The 7,035-nt window shown below is 40.4% G+C and overlaps 1 long non-coding RNA gene across 7 annotated transcripts; it reads right to left on the minus strand.

Annotated features, from left to right (window-relative positions):
* Positions 1 to 1,946: 1,946 nt before the first annotated feature.
* On the minus strand, positions 1,947 to 6,704 carry LOC119329695. 7 transcript variants are annotated; one of them, XR_005159690.1, is made up of 4 exons: positions 4,418 to 6,700; positions 3,520 to 4,113; positions 3,090 to 3,424; positions 1,947 to 2,944 (listed from the first exon to the last, which is right to left on the minus strand). It is a non-coding gene; the product is annotated as an uncharacterized LOC119329695 (long non-coding RNA). The 7 variants fall into 7 exon arrangements; XR_005159680.1 differs by having other exon boundaries at positions 1,949 to 2,944; positions 3,090 to 4,113; positions 4,418 to 5,873; positions 6,022 to 6,704; XR_005159677.1 differs by having other exon boundaries at positions 1,949 to 2,944; positions 3,090 to 4,113; positions 4,418 to 5,912; positions 6,022 to 6,704.
* Positions 6,705 to 7,035: the final 331 nt, after the last annotated feature.

Consider the following 7,035-nt stretch of genomic DNA (forward strand, 5'->3'; position numbering starts at 1 on the left):
GAGAAGTATTCCATAAGCCCACTTCAAGCTTACTCGTTTTGTTGTTGGTTTTCCATCAATTCCATTATAACCTTCTTGGAAGGGTGCTTTCCAAACTCATTTCTGGCAGAAGTTGGCATTTTCTTCTTCATTCTGGTATTCCAATGATCTATCTTCTATTCTTTCTTCCGGAGGCATTGTGATGTTGCTCTTTTCACTCATCATCTCGAATTGTGAGGATCGTGTTCTTTTCTTGCTTATCCATTTAACCGGAGTGTCGTGTCCTCTTTTCAAGTTCTTTTATCGTATCAAGTCTTGCATCTCTTTTCAACCGGAGTGCTGTCCGAATTTGTTCTTCCTTGTTCCTTGTTTATCTCGTTTCAACCAGAGTGGTTTCAATTCCTTCTTGTCCATTGTACTCGTCATTCACAGCTTTGCAACCTCCAACGTTAACATGGTGTTCCTTGTTTCTATTTTCCACTACGGTGCTCTTAATTGTGTTCAACTCCGTTGTGTTCTTTCTTTTAACTTTTCAACCTCTCAAGGTTCTTTGGTTTCACTCTTTTGTCGAAGAAGCAACTTCGTTTTACCTCTTCTCTTCCTCTTCCGTTTCTCTTCGGTGCCATCCTTGATCTCGAGACGAGATCCTCTTGTAGTGGTGGAGTGTTGTAACGCCCCGAGATCGACGCTCAAGAAGACTTCCAGCTACTCCGAGTTTCGTCGTGTGTTTCTTTTGTGCTTGCTCTTTTATTTTTGCATTGCATCATGTCATCATGCCAGCATGTCATTTAATTTTTAAAACCTCAACTAAATAAATTGCATAGATCTTTTGATATATTTAAATCAAGGGAATTCACATGGTGATTTCTCTTTATAACATATCCTCCTAATATTTAGGGAGCTATATTAAAAATACTAGTAGAATGCCCGTGCGTTGCTACGGGCCTTTTAATTTTTGTTCTGATCGTATATATAGCCACATTGTTGCACAAAATCGGTGAATTTTTTGACCTGCCAACGACATCGCCTTGGGACCCTCATCGGTGGATTCTTCCTGAACGTCAACCTAATCCATCTCCATCTATCTCGTACTCTGCAAAAATAAAAACATATATAAATGCACCTTTTGTATTATCTATATATATATAGTACTTAAAAAAGAATAATGTTCCTTTTCCTGCCAGCTAGCGGAGTGGTTCATCCAAACTTCCATCCTTGGACTGAGCATCATTCTATGAAAATCATCATAGTTGTCCCACATTTAATTGACTTACCAAATAAACTTATCTTTTTCCTTTGGAAGTCAATAAGTGATTGCAAAATAATATCCTAAAATATATTCAAATAGGTATATCATGGGCAGAATTTGGTAAATGCTTATTTACAAAATCATATTAAAATATTTATATCCAGTTGCAATGAGCGGACAATAATCTATTGTATATAAAGAAGAACAATTATTTGTATGCATCTCTTCTGATTGTGTAAAACTCGTTGAGTTTTCAGTTCATTTTGTCATAATTACGCCAGTGACATAGATCTTTATGAACCTTATATGAACATCACGTTGTATTGTCAAAAAAAATTACCGTGAAACCACTCTTTTTTTTCTTATTCTTTCTCTAATCCACTTCCCAAGTCCAAGCTCATCACCTTTATCAATGGTGCATCCAAATCGCAATTCCTCCTTCCACCCTCACCCACATACACTTGCATTTCAAACATGTAACCGCACAATTATATTTATGTCAGTAAAGGATGTTTGCCGTTTTTGATTGCTTCACGGTGAACTTCTCCCTCTCTCTCCCCCCCATTTAGAACTCTGAACTTGATAAACTGGAAATACGAAAAAAAATACTTTCTTTCTCTAGATGCATGCAAGATGGAATGTATAGAAGCCAATTAACTAAATAAGAGAAACAGCATATTTCTATTCCAACTTGGTTAACATCAACTGCACATGAATCAGTTAAGCCATCAGCATAAAATATAGTATATGAACATCCATTATTAGCTTCAACTTTTTTGCAAAACACAATGACAATTACTTTGTCGTCGGTAGCATCAATAGTTAAGGATTCAAGACAACTGATGATTCAACCTTCACCCTTTCCAGTGACCTCCTTAGCATGAATGCATCATTTTGACAACCTGACAACACTTCACATGACAATTAGAAATCAAAAGACTGATCTGAATTAAAAATAGCATTGGTGCATACCTTATCTTCACGAACATTAACACGTGAACTAAAAATAGTGTTGGTGCATAACTTATCTTCATGAATATCAATATGTGAGCATACCACATTACATCAGCGGTGCTTCTTCAGGTGAAGCAAAATACATAGATAGTCCCAAATGAATCGGTGTTTCCCTCACTCCACAAATCCATGCAGCTATTCACATTGTATCAAATAAATACATGAGCAAACAACACAACAAGCGCTCTCTCTCTATCTCATCTACACAACAGCAGCAACAACATATTTTAGTCGCACAATAATAATCACGTCTAACATCTCTCCCTCCCGCTCTCTCCCTCTACCCAGAAAAAAAGACCGGTGCTCAAAACACTTACGCGAACCAGTCAGAAGGGACTGGTGCTCAAAACATTGATGAAACAAGAGAAACAGAGAGTATATAGCACCAACATGCTCTTGTCGCAAATATAGTAGGAATGTACGATTAGTCGCAACCATCATCTGGTTTGGTTTCTCTCCATAACAAAGTATAGACCATAAGACTTGGGTTTTAAAACTCAACATTTCAAAGAAGAAATTCATAGTTGTAATCAGATGGACTCACAAGTGCTTTTTCCTTACATACAGGCAAGGACCAAAAATACAAACAGTTTAGTTTAAAAATGCAGTTAGGATCTTCATACACACCAATCACTTCGTCATCTCCCCAATATGCTCACCACCGCGTTGATGGTACATCTAGCTCACAATCTTCCAACCCTCCTGCAAAACAAAGGTATGTCAAGTGGTCAGACCAACATGCTGATTACTTTACTGAAATATGCATCAGATAGACACCGTGAAAATTTGGCATCAAGGAAAAAAAAACTATTGGAGCATAGTTAGTACAATTGTAGAAAAAACAGACCTTTGGGTATGTGTATTTTTGGTGCTTCCAAAATCAACCTTGATTCTGGTTCAAACTAAGATTTGCACGCAAACAACTTTGACGATGCAATACAAGCATGCCGCTAAAGAAATTCTGCTTAAACTTCTGACCCTTTGTCATACCTATGAAAGATATTGTTGTTATGGTTTAACAATCTGCATTTCCTATCATAGAGACCTCTCAGGCCCTAGAATAGCAAGGACTATCATTGCATACATAAAAATATGTTGATACAAACTTTTGTGTACAATAATGGCATACCTTCTTCTGCAGCAAGATCAATATATCACTGAATCACACTTCGGAACTTCTTCCTTCAGATTTGTCCCAGAAATTTGGCAATTGAAAATTCACAAGATTTACAAAAGCATAGACTAAAAAAGTACTTGACATAACCCAACATATGTACCTGAACATGTAAGTGCTTGGTCGGAGCAGACTTTGAAAAAGAGAAACTCCAATGCAATATCTATGGACTAATCATCATCTGTATGTTCAAGGTTACACTACTTTCAGCTTGGTAAGATTCTACATATAATACCTCTCATCAGTCCCTCGTGTACATTGAAACACAAAATATTTTTTAGCCAATAAACGTGTAAACCAAGAAGGCTTGCGTCTGATTTACAGCAAAAGCTAGTTGTCTTATAAAACAGAGAAACTTAATTGGCAAAAAAAGTTGTTGCATTCCATTTGCTTCAGGGGCATTACTTAAGGCAAGTGCCACAACTTTTACGATGATATCATTAACAGAATAACTTATGAACAAACATAACAAATTCTCATTCTGTACAAACCAGCAAAAAAATTGAATAGCAAGTCCACAATGGCTATAATTGGTGCTCCATTAGTAACCTCACATCAAGAACAATAAAAAAGTCTAACCTTTATTCTGGTAATCACCTGAGTAGCTGAGCGTCAGAGGCACAATTAAATCAAAGAGTCATTGGGCAATTGTATGAAAGCGGGCGACGCCAAGTGACTGAAGCACGTGTTGATTGATCTTCACCCATGAAGTTGATGACAATTTTGTGAGCCAAGTTGACAAATAACAAGAAGAAACATAATTAGAAGCATCATTTTTGTGCCTTTAGTTTATAAAAAAAATGATGTACTGATGATTGGTTCCACAAGCTAGTATATAAGAACTGCACACATGAATAATATAGTGCACTCGACTAAAATGCGCTGAGCAAACCAGTGAAACAATCAATTCGGTGCAGCTAAAATGATAAATCATATTATAAGCCATGTCGATGTGCTGGTGAGGAAAAGAATTAGGTGTGCCGGTCCTTAAGAATGCACACCTGGGAAACCGAGTTGCCTGGCGTCCTTAACCAGTAGGCTCCATTGAAGCTTCTCAGCACGCCGACAACAATGAGTGGATGCGCAATGAATGGCGACCTAGAGGCAGTGCGTGAGCATGGAGAACAACAACCCAGAGGCAGCACTTGGGCAGAGAGCATGTCGGCGGCAGCGGCGGTGGCGCAGGAACGGAGCGCGACGAATGATAACCCCAATGCTGTTGCATACTAATCTTATTAATCCCCAAAATCTGGGTGTGTGCTTATTCAACAAATCACCTAAGAAATTATTACAAAGGGGTACTGAAATCTGGTGTCCTGTAAAAACAGTAAGCAGACATTGCAAACAACTCATCATATCAAAAAATTGTTCTGTAAATTACAACAAATCACTGTATTCATAATCGGTCAAAGTAATTAGGCATCACATTATGAGATTCTAACATTGGAATGACTAACCATGATGATGCTAAATAAATGGGGACATAAAAAGGCCTTGGCATTGGCTCCCATCAAATGATATAAATGGCATGTTTGTGGTAATAGTCAGTCTGATGTACACAAGAACTTTAAATAAAGCATTACCAAATCTACCAATACTTGGTTCTGTAGTGTCATGCATGAAAAACTGTACACAGGCAAGTTTTTTGAACAAAATAAATAAATAAACATAACATTTTACACAAACATCATTGGGGAATATAAGGCTGCCCCCGTTGCAACCAGCATGATTAGTTTTCAGTTACCGACGGTTTGATAGTATAAATATGGTCCGTGGCCATATCGCGTCCACTCACGACTGAAACTGCACACCATTATTCTTTTGGATAGAATAGGTCACAGGTCACCCACTCAAAACACCAACGCATGGAGTTATACAAGGATTAATTGTGATTCAGGAACAACTAATCATCACAATTATTGATTAATGGTTTCATCAGTAACCATTAAACCTTTCCCTGCTCTCCTTTTTCAAATATGGGTTCCCTAGCTTCCTCCTCCCTGACGTGTAGTAGGCAGCTGATGAGTATATGTGCCACCATCAACATCGGCCTTGTACGCCATGTCCAACATCTCGCACAGTCATTGTTGGAAGCTCATGATCCAAATTCATCTATCTTGCGCATTCAGCTGTCATCCATAGACAGAAAGAGCTTATCCCGCGACTTTTGTTCTAAAACTGAACTTGACGACCCTTGAGGGTTCAGTCTATAAAACAGAAAACCATAACGGCCGGCCAATAATATGAATGAATGCCAATAAATTCAGCAAATACTTGGTACAATAGCAAAATCCATCACACATGGAATTGGAGTCCAGGGACAGTGCCGGCGGCTCGACGAGATAATTGATCTAGTGTATAACATAAATTTTGTATCAGCAAAACGTACTTAATTTTTTTTTCTCTTTGTCCCGTGCTGCATGTATCTATTCGCCAAGCACTTTTGTCCTCCCAGACCTGATGAGGCGAGGCCACAAATCCATCCATGCTATCAAACTAAAGCGCAAATGTTCAAAAATAATCACGACACAAAAATAAAAATCAGATCCCTGTAGCATTTTGGATCAGGACATGAAACTGTAACTGCAAGCATCAATGTGTGTACCTGCGTGTCGATGATGCGGACGATGCAGATCTTGCCGTCCCCGTGCGCCGGAACCCATGCGGCAGTACATCCTTGAAGGGCGCATCATCAACATGAGAAGCAGGCTTGGTGCAGCCGTGCAGGATCGTTTCGGCTGGAGGTGGAAGGGAGGGCCTGGAGCACATCCTGCTTGTCTGGCGCTGGTGCTCCTATACTGTAGTGGCGTACGACCTGCTTCTCGGCCTTGCGGATGCATACCCCTATGTCCAGATCCACGTGATCCAGTGGTCTCGTCGATCTTGGCCGGAGGTGGCTCCGGTGTGAGGAGGGGCGCAACGGTGTCTTCTGCGATGAGCGGCGGGTGCGTGTACCCAGAGTCCCATACTGGCCATCTGCAGTGTCGCGACAGCTGGAGATCGAGTTGGAGAACGACCACGCAAGCGGCGGCAGCGGCGTGGCAGGCAGTAGTAAATCGGCATGTCTTTTTCCCGCATGATGGCCCAGAGGCCGCCGCGCTTCCCTCTCCCCTCTCCCTCCTCTCTCTTCCATGGCTACAGACGTGATGGGTTGGAAGCGAGGCAACCCCTCGTCTAGATTCAGATTGGTTGGCGGTCGGGTTTGGAAAGAATTGAAAGGAAGATCAGAATCTGGGAGAATTTGCTTTTTGGGGGGAAATCATGAAGGAGATCGATCGGGAAGGAAACAAATCAGGCGATGTGTGGTACGGCGGGGAAGAATTCGACGAAAAGAATATGGCCTTACCATACCTGGATTGATTTATTACTATTCGTGAATTAATTGTAATTGATTACCATAAATATATTGGGTATTGTCGGTCAGACAAGAAAATAGAAAAACCGGTGGGAGGGGGTGGTGGGAGGAGAGACGAAAAAAACCTGCGATGGGAGGGGGTGGTGGGAGGAGAGACGAAAAAAAATCAACGATGGGTGGGGGTGGTGGGAGGGTAGACGAAATAAAACTAGCGAAAAATAACCGGCGAACTATTCACCAACTGCTCCATTAGGAGTAGAGATT

Source organism: Triticum dicoccoides, chromosome 1B, assembly GCF_002162155.2.
Source record: "Triticum dicoccoides isolate Atlit2015 ecotype Zavitan chromosome 1B, WEW_v2.0, whole genome shotgun sequence".
Classification (NCBI taxonomy): domain Eukaryota; kingdom Viridiplantae; phylum Streptophyta; class Magnoliopsida; order Poales; family Poaceae; genus Triticum; species Triticum dicoccoides.